This window comes from Epinephelus moara, chromosome 4 (assembly GCF_006386435.1).
Source record: "Epinephelus moara isolate mb chromosome 4, YSFRI_EMoa_1.0, whole genome shotgun sequence".
Classification (NCBI taxonomy): Eukaryota; Metazoa; Chordata; class Actinopteri; order Perciformes; family Serranidae; genus Epinephelus; species Epinephelus moara.
Window position 1 is genome coordinate 25,313,135 of NC_065509.1, and position 10,458 is coordinate 25,323,592.

General features: G+C 43.6%; 1 protein-coding gene across 3 annotated transcripts in view; it reads left to right on the forward strand.

Annotated features, from left to right (window-relative positions):
- mid2 (midline 2) overlaps positions 1-10,458 on the forward strand; it is a 217,042-nt gene continuing 206,584 nt past the window's right edge. For all 3 annotated transcript variants that reach the window (XM_050043015.1, XM_050043018.1, XM_050043017.1), the window contains exon 1: positions 1-324. The gene's annotated coding sequence lies outside the window, so the exon portion shown is untranslated. The remainder of the gene's footprint in view (positions 325-10,458) is intronic.

Genomic DNA, 10,458 nt, shown 5'->3' on the forward strand with positions numbered 1-10,458 from the left:
GGACCACGTCGGGAGGGAGAGAGAGAGATAGAGGAAGCGCACCGTTGCGCACAGCCGAGTTGGACAGCAACATCTCAAACACGCGTTAATGATCCGGCAGCAGAAACAAGCAGATCAGTTTTGTTGTGGGGCGTTGTCATAAACACTCCACACTGGTGTGTGTGATCCACAGATCCGTCAGGCACCGACACAGCGTGTGTGATCCCTCAGTCACTGACTCGTCAAAACTTCTGCGCCTTACCAACTGTGATCTTTACTGCGAGCGTCACATTGTTGCCAGACACTGCTACAAGTCGACATACGGAGCTGTCACGGCGAACCGAGGTAGGCTGTGCTTATTTGCTGTGGGTTTTCAGGGGATAGACAGAGTAACGTGCACGCTGGCTAAATAAAAACACTGTTAGTTTGTGCGCCGCGCGAGGCTGTTTAACTGACACCGGGTTGCAATATGATAATAAACATTATTAGCTGTTAACGAGCGCATGGAGAGCTTTAACACTTGTACAGAAACAAGCAAGATGAAAACAATAAGTGTGTGACTGATCTGGTGATTTGGAGAACACGACGGGAGCAAAGGTGCCCTCATAAATCTCGTATGTGGTGCGTCAGCATTACATCATGGACTTCATATTTATGCATTTATTTTTATTTGTAAAAGGGTCCATAAATGCTCAGTGGGAACTGTTAAAGAGTGCTGAAACTACACTCAGTGTGGAGGTAACTGGGTGGTGTTGCTGTGAGGGTTACTTTGCTGAGTGAGATATTTTATGGCATCTTAAGCTGCACTGGGTGAAAGTATTTGTTTCCTACAACCATCACTTCCATCATAGTGTAGTAGTACTATAGGATCATAGGGACTGACCTGAGCTGACTCTTAACCACGCCCCTGATGCCAGCCAGAGCAACATACAGTAGTTACTGTAGGTGTTGAGCATCTAACATGTTCATGAGGCACATAAAGACATTTGTAACAAACCTCACAGAGACAGTTAGTGTCATCAAAAGTATGATTTCATGTTGTTTGTTAGTCTGTGTATGAAAAATAGACTGTCAGTGCTGTAGTGGTACCGATGGCGACACAATGGAGTGAAGCACATCACCGAGAACTCACTAACGAATACAATAGGATCCCTACACAGTCCCCATAGGCGTGTTGCATCATTTTGTGGCTCTGTGTCAGGATGGTTATTGTGGAGACAGTGCTGCAGGTGACAGTGGAGGCACTGTGGCTTCAGAAAAGCACAGTGTAAAATGTCAGCTCCACATCAATAATGCAGGTTACCAAAACAATGGGGAGCAGGAAAGTAGGGTCCAGTGTTGGCAGGCGTTGTCCCCTGCCTGTACCAGTCTCCAAATGTGCGTTTTGACACTGTGAAAGAACAAATTACCTTTTAAAAGTTAACGCAGCACAATCAAACACACATGTGCTGCACGTTGGTGTGTTTAACGCATTGAGACAGCTATTATATTTTCAAAAACTGGTGGCTCACCATCTTATAGAAAATGATTTATTTCCCAGCTCTATCCCTCGCTCTCTCGTTAATGCATGATCACTGTGGTTAATGAGACAGGTCTCAGCGCATGGGGCCAAACCCTCTCAGAGACAGCGCTGCTAGTTGGGTGAATACAGCTGACACCCTCATTCATCATGCATCTACAGGGTGCTGCCTCCTCCAGCAGTCCATCCATGCCTGCCTCCCTTTCTTTCTCTCTGTCTCTATTTTTTCTCTCTCTCCCCAGTTGCTCTGTTAGATGATAATTATTAAGACATTATAATGACAACGGCAGTGCCTTTTTTTCTAAGGAAAACACAGGGCGTCAGCTAAGTGCTGGGATGATTATAGCTGTGACAGAAGGTTGGCATTCTGTGTAGATGCTGCAGCTACAATGATATCCAAGAATAGATGTAAGCACCTACTGTACGGTGGCCTACCTGGCGGACTCTCTGCAGCTTGAAGCGCATTCACATCTCCGCTCTGATTGTAGAATTGCTGCCTTCGTGAACCAAAAAGTGCACCCTAAAATAAGCCAACAGAATGATTCTCTGAAGGGGTTTGATTTGAAGCAACTTCAAGAAAGCTGTGTGTTTTATAATGCATTTATAGTTTCCTATTTTTCACGTATCTATAACTGCCCAAAAATTGTGCCAAGACTGTAAATCCCACGACCACCACGGCCATAACAAAGCCACCATGCAATATTAAACTTTAAAGATGTAACTGACCCACATCTAGTGAAACTTTACAGCCATGCATAATTAGTACTCCCTTTATTAAAATGTGTCAGCTTGGTCATAGCATCACACTATCCCTCTCCCTGCTTTTTAGATTTACTCTATTAAACACTGATGAGTAGGAGAGATTCTAACACTGTAGAGATAATTTACTCTCTAATGAAAACAGGAAATATCTTAATCCCACTTTTGTTGTGACTGCCTGTCACCACAGTTAATCTTTAAAAGATATTGGTCACGTTCTTTTGTTTTCTTTGGGATGTTCTTTGTACGTTTTTAATCACTTTATCCTCACGGATCAGTTAGCCAGAAAGGACACCCGTCACAGGGATGTTTTTATTCTGGGCTGTCTGTCAGCAGCTGATGCCAGTTTGAGGCTGAATGAAGTGTTTCTCTGAGAGTCAGCCTCTTGGCCGTGCTTTCTCAGGGTGCCTCTTGAAGCAGCGGGGGGCTCGGCGTGTTGTCTCAGCTGCCCTGAAGTTGGTGGAAGGATAAAACTCCAGCTTCCTGTTAAAACTTGGATGTTGTGGTCTGGCTGGTTTTGTTTACATATTTTTATGAGTGATTTTAAGTAGGTGCGATGGCAGGGGATACATGGTGTAAAGGCAAAAGCTAATAAGGAAACAGGTCCAAAGTTCGTTCTTCTCGCCAAATTTTAGTTGTCACCATGTCAATATGCACAGGTGCGAAAACCCAGCTCGCTTCCCCAGAAACACCATGGTTGCATCTCTGTAGCTGGGAATATTCTCACTTTTGAAGAATGCAAATTTGTAACAGTGCACAAAGCATCCTTTGAACTTCTCAAGAGTACCTCCCCACATCATGTTCTGCTTCAGCATCCATTTCATACATCAAATTATGTAGGCTAGAGAAATACAATTTCCCTGTGACTTCACTCCTTATGTCTCCTCTCACCATGTTGCTTTTATGCCTGGGAGAAATACAATATATTAATTTGTTTGCAGAGTCACGGGTTGCTCCGTAATCTTTAGTCAGATCCGTTGGCGTCTACACATTCCTCCCTCCTTGGTATTCAGCACGCCGCGTTGAACAGAGACCAAAATAAAAACACCAAAAGCCAAAATCATTTCTTGACTTAACTGAACAAAAGGCAATTGCTTCAGCCTCCCCGCAATGCCGCCATTTATTTAAAGCCGGCTGTGTTTATGTAAGTGCATGCCAAGTACATTCATGCCTGCTTGCATCTGTAGACCCCGATGTGAGTGTGGGTGTGTGTCTGTAGATATGTTTCTTATCCCAAAGATTGAAATTATGACAGTGTGACAGAACAACCTCAGGGCAGGCAGGATGCAACTGACACTGCCTTGAACAGCACCACATGTATCTCTGCTAGCAACATATCGCAGCCTCTAGTAGGCATCACAGTGGTTTGCCTTGCCACTCATCAGGGGTTTAATATTCAATTATGAGGGTCATCTAGTTCAAGCTGCGTTGGATGGCTCGTGGAACAGCCCCGCTGATTGATGAGTGGGCATCTTAGCTCAACAGGCTCACAGTTTGCCCTTGAAGGAGGAAGAAACAAGGCAGATGGCTTGTGGGAGTGTTTTTACTGACGTGGCAGGAGTTTCTTGTAGTTTGGCCTTATTAGCGGTGTACACAGTGACAGGAGTGAAACAGTGTTCTGTCAGATCAAGCTTTAAAGGAATATTTCACACCCTTAATGACCATTTGTATTTCAATCACTCACTCTGTGTTACACTGAGTTTAGGCAGTCTCAGGCACAGACAAGCAGTGTGCTTGCACTGTTTATGCAGAAGTGTTTTGAATAGCAAGGTTTTAGCAAAAATGCAGGTGTTTGGGAAGTACTTAGCATAAGTAATAGATAAATTAGACCTGGATTATACTGCATGAGTTGTGTGAGAGTTTGTAAACGGATATTTGAGTAAGGGCTGAGTCTTGTTTGAGAAATCACGATACCAGTACTCTTAAAGGGAAATGGATACCAATAGAGTAATTCATTTGATACCCATAATGTGAATGGAGTGGTGTGACCACAGACACCACAGACTGTATGGGGTTGTAGCTGCTGCTGAGGGTGTGTGAGCTTTGCACTGTGTGTGTGCAGCTGGTGAGAGCCCACCTGCGCACACACACTGCAAACTGTTAGCATCACATGGCTGAGGTTAACATTTATTAAAGCCTAGTTCAAACCAATGATTTGAGACAAGATAAAACCGTTGTAGAACGTTGCAGAGAAAAGTTGCAGTGGTGTGAACTGGCCGTCTGAGCTCGATTCAAGCAGGCTGATGGTGTCACCTGCAACTCCGCTGGTCAAATTACCGGCGGCTGACTTTAGAACATAAGGCACGTCACCTGTTTCTACAGCCAGTCAGCTTGTAGTGAAGACTGCTGGTCAAGTCAAAATGACTGCAGAAGGCGTGTTTGCCTGCTGCAGCAGTTTCTCTCTCCACGTGTGCTGGTGTCAGACGGTGGGTCCCTGCTGCTGCTCGCTGTATGTGCTTATGCCCCCTCACACACACATGCATTCTCATTGACTAACTACTTGGTGCTATTTGCTTATATTATTGTGGCGTATTTACTATGGATACAGTCCATCTGATGCTCGTTTTATATTTTTCGCCCTTTTATCACTACTACAAATGCAACTGTAGCCAGTATCTCACTGTCACTGTCCTCAATCAAATTTTAAGAAGCTACAAATTATATTCAGCAACAAAATAAGCCTGAAAAGCTGCAAATCAGAAAAGATGTACAGAGAGTTGTTGCATAGAGCTGATACACCATCTCATCTAGTTGCATTGGTGTGAACCGGCAGGTTTTTAGAATGTTGCAGAATGGTTTGTTGCAAGTAGTTGCATGTTTCAACTCTCAGAATAAGGATTAGTTAGGATCGTTTAACAGCTTGGTATTGGATGTTAGCTGCTGTGTTAGCTCATAGTAATTGGGCAGACATTGAATCGACCATTTGTTGGGAGTGGCTCCAGAGATGGCAGCAACAGAAAGTTTGCTGATCTGGTGGGCAGTCCAGATGGTCTTGGATCAGACCCCCCTCTTTGATTGGAGACACTGAGATACTTCTTGGTGCTGGGTTATTTCTGTCAATACTTTAAAAGTATCGAGTACCAATACCCAGCCCTAGTTTTGTATAGTTTTGCTGTTGTTAAACGCAGTCGCCCATGGCTACAAGAATTTTCTCAGTTTTTGGATTCTTTGTTAACCATGAAAGCATGTGAGAAATCAAAGTTTTCTTCACGAATCTAGTGTCACAAACACTGGAATTGATACACAAATGATGGATTTAAAGTGTAATTCACCAGTATTGATTTTTATTATTCAAGAGCATGTGACCTTTGCAGTGTGAATGGTTGTCTGTCTCTATGTGTCAGCCCTGCGATTGTCTGGTGACCTGTCCAGGGTGTACCCCGCCTCTTGCCCAATATCAGCCGGGATAGGCTCCAGCCCCCCCGTGACCCCTAACAGGATAAGTAGTTATGGAAAATGAGTGAATGAATATGACTTTTGCTGAAATCATGAAACCTTTTCTTTCCTTTGTTGTTCCTTTTGAAGTGCTGCAAAAAAAATGCATGCATGTAAATGTATGTACATTTTTTTGTACACAGTGAGGCATTAAGGGCAAAGGTTTCAAGGTATTCTCTCAGAGTGACTGCAGAAGGGTACCATGACAGTGTCATCCCTCTGCCTTTTAGTTTGTTGCTGTGACAGCCTGTCAAACTGTCACATCCAGCTGAGTCCGGAGAAGTGTAGGTCTTACAGTGTTGTGCTGACAAACAACAAGCAGACAGATAAAGAGGCGGAGAGTGAGACGGGCGGTTCAGCATTTGCTCGGGAACAGTGTGGGGAGAGCAGCTCCTCCTCTGTCATCTCATGGCAGATAAGATTCTTCGGCAGTCAGGTATTTGGACCTTGCTAGTGGGCTGTTTCTTGGCTGAAAGCTGGACCAAGCTGTCAGTCAGATTAGCGCTGTGTGCCTTTGGTGGGAGTGCAGTCCTATCCTCCGGGGGGACAGCCGTTAGACAGATCTGCAAATCCCAAACACTGAGCATGCACACACACACACACACACACACACACACAGATGCATGCACAACCCCCACTTAAGAATGAAGGGACGAGATCAAGCCAGGTCATGGGAGGCTTTTTTCAAATAAATTCCTCCTTCGGGAGACTGCTGCCTCCTCCTTGCCCTTCATGCACATGTGCATGCATTTACACACAAACACACACACATGGTCACACATCCTGTCCCCTCCTCCAAAGACAGACAGCAAAAACACTGACAAACGGTTGGATATCCAATGTTTATGGGTCACTGATTCTCACTGCAGTTTGTGTGCACTGCAGTAGCCAGTGTGTTACTGCCTCTGTGGAGAAATACATTAAAGTACAATGAGAACTGTTGAAGACTTTACTATATTTCATGTAATAGGTACAATCTCCATCCCCAACACCAAGTATACACAGCACAGGAACTTAGTACTGTAGGGCTGCAACTAATTATTATCGATTAACCTGCCCGTTTTCTTCTTGCTGAGCCCAAGGTGATGTCATCAAATTTCTTATTAAATCAAAAAAGCTATTGAATTATTTTCAGTCGTTCAATAAATAAGCCTTTATCTATTCCATTTTTGCAGATCTGATTTATTGACATTTATCCAATACTATATCTCCAATACATGGAGGAATATTTTAGATTAAATATTTAATTTACTTTGAAAAATGTGCCTGGTATTGCATGGTTTCATATACTGTTAACAGTATCACCACGTTCCATATGCTTGCCATCCATATCAAAACATAAACAATCTTTCCATACACGTATTTTTCAAATCTGTATGCGGTGTATGCCCCTATGTGAAATTTCAGAATGGTACCTTGCTCATTATCTTGGTTTCTATTGTCTCCCGCATTCACAGAACCAGCTGAATGACACAAAGTCAAGCCCCATGATGTTATCGCCCAACTTCCCCAGGGTAATTTTATTAGAGGCAGATTGCATGACCGAGGCGACATGCCCTGCATTTAGAGGAGGGTGAGGCTCTGTATAAAGGCGTGATCCAAAACAGGGAGCAGAGACTGGTGCTGTAAAGTCCCAAACTTTCTCAATTGCGGTCACCGCCAAAAACATGGCTACCGTAAATACCCCGTGGCCTTCAGCTGTATATAAAAACATGAAAAGGCTTCTGTACCTGATGATAGCTTGACTTAATTCTACAAAAACGCAGCTTATCCCCTCCTGTGAAGCGCCAGGCTTTTGTGGGCAAATGTCCTTTCACAGCTTAAATTTAAATGTTCCATCGTGAGTTTGGCCATTTTTCTTCTGACAGTGTACAGATTTGGAACAAACCTTCATCATAGCCTGTCGGGATTAAGCTTAATCCAATTTTACACCCTGCCTTTACTTAAACCTGTCTTCAGTGTGAGTTGAATTTGTTTGTGAAATCATCACCTATGTATGGCGTGGTGTATTTGAAGACATGTGAAAGGCTTGGACTGTTTATTTGGCCCTGTATCCGTGGAGAAATGACTATTTAAAACGCTCGATCAGCCCTCTCTTCTCTCGCTTTGCAACAATATATTTGCACCTGATGATCGCATACTGTATTCATGGCTTTCTGTGGGGGGTGTAGACGCTATAGTAGTTTGAGTAGGAGCTAAATAGAAGATGACAGCGACCTCTGGTTGTCCTTCATCACCTCTTGTTCTCCTTACAATCACAGCAGGGGAGGAGACATTGCAACAGTGAGATCTTCTTTACTTAATTCACTATGATAAATTACTCTTAACCTCTCGCTGTCCTTCTGACCTCTGCGGCCAAACTGCAATGTAAGGATTTCCACATACATACGTGAGCATACTCAAATCCCCTTCCTGCTCCTCTCCCTTTCCCTCTCCTCCTCCCCTCCGCCTTTCCCGCTTATTGTGTACCTCTTATTCAGATCCATTCGACACGCACACACACCCCGCCTACAAACATGATCTAAATCTTTCCTTTGTAGTTTCTAATCATCTCTCTAGCAGGCCCTATTTGTTCTCCACACACTGCTGCCAGTTTCCAGCCAGATTATCTGTTACGTGTCCTCTGCCGTGTTGATAGGAATGTTAATTATTGGGTTTATAGAGAGAAGAAACAATTTGTCACAAGCATACGGTGCTAAATTAGAAGGTCACGTGTGTTTTTTTCAGTGACCCCCGCGCTAATTGCTTAACCTCGTCGTCAGCCAATTCAGCTGCCAGAACAGCTGACCGACCAATCATCCCCCGTTTAACTGACACTCTTCTGAATCCCCGGAGGCGGCTCTCATCAACATGTCTTGTAAATTTACATTCATGAATAATAGGCCTGTGTATGGTTTCACAGAGTATTGAGCCATAAGAAAGGTGACAAACTGGGCTGCTGTGTGCCGTGTAATTGCGATTCCCTATCTGAGTCCTCAATAGCCTGCATTCCACATAATCAGATGATTATACTTGCATAATTATAGTCGCATAAATGCATTTGGAGGGACTCTAATTTCACATTCCATGTTCACCGCTTTGTAATTTCCATCCTCATTTTGAGATGTGAAGATGCTCAGTTGGGGAAGTTGTGTCATCGTAAATTGTTGCTGCAAAATCGTTACATGTTTGGAGCACGCTGTATTCATGAATTTAGAGGCTTGAATAATTTGCAAAACCAAAGACAGAGTCATTTTTGCCTGATTATCAGGCTTCACTGGACACATGGGCACTTGCACATCGGCATGGCGTGACTTGCTGACAAAAATAGAGCTTCTTCTTTAAAAGTAGAGGGCAGGAGAGTCTCCCTCTCTAAACCTGATGTGACATCTTTTCACAGCGATTGCCCGGCTAAACCTGAGAGTGCTGAAAGCTTTAATGCTGAGCTGTGAGATCATATGATCCAGTCAGATACAGTGACTCCATAAAACTCAATCGGACTCAAGGCCTGTACTAGCGAGATTATCGCTTTTATTTTAGGAATCCCCTGACCCTGGAATTAAAGAGCTGATCTCTTGATCAAAAATAAGTTGCAGTAAGGCAGGTGAGAAGTGGAGATGGGAAAAAAAGTTTCTTGTACAATACTGGATATAAAACTTTGATTGATGTTTAAAACTTTCACACCCTGATTGAACGTAATAAATCAAAGATGACAGTGCTTTATAAAGACGGGCTCTGGAGGATCTAGTGGACTCACTGCCCATCCCCTAAGACTGGCCGTGTCAGCTGTGATCACACAAGCTGGCTTTGACAGCGATCTTGAATCAGCCCTCCTGCTCTCAGAGGCTGCACAGGCTCCAGTATTCTGACCCTCCTCCACCACCATACCACCACCAGTGGGTTTTTTTCACACACAAAATAAAGACTGGTATTGCATCATTTTTAGATCCCATGGTTAAATTCCTCGACCGATAAGAGAGGAAACCTATCCTCAGAAAACCTGAACAAAAGCAAACTCGCATAACCCGCGCAGCCTAAGCATCCTGGGAAAATACAGGCAGCCCACACCCCACCACCTCATCTCTCCCACCCCGCAGCATTCTGCAGCCGAGTTGAGGGTGTGATCTAAGATAAAAACCACTTTCATTCTTGCTGGTGTGTTTGTGTGTTTGGTTATCGGAAAAATGCCATACAGCACTCTGAATGTTGCTGGGTGTTTGTCTTTCATACGTGCACAGTATAAAACGATGGTGATGATGATTGTGTTTGAATGGGTCGAGATAATGAAGTGGAGCCTTTATGTTGAAATTTTATCACAGCCCCGCTGCCTGTGTGACTTCATAATCTCAGCCTTTACACATTCACATCTGAGTTGAGAGACCCAAGTGGATTGGTTGAAGGCTATTTTCCTTGTGATAGTCTTTGATATCCATATAGATTTTACACATTCCCATTCATCTCATCTCCTGCAGGCAATGAGACAAAAAAGCTTTTTTTACTCAGAGAGGTTTGAACTGGATTTGTCTGAGTGGATCCAAGACACTTTTTACTCTATGGACGTTTTGACAGAACATTGCATCAGCATCTGACACATTTGTTCTACGGTGCATTTTTCTCACTCGCATTTTCCCCTAAAAATATAACGCTAATAATGTACGCATGTTTATTAAATGCACATTAGTTTCACAGAAAAGATTAAGAAATACCACTAAGCATCAGCACACTGCTAACTGTAGCCTCAGTTTGTGCCTCATACAGATCTGCTGGTAAAGTTAACTTAGCGTTAG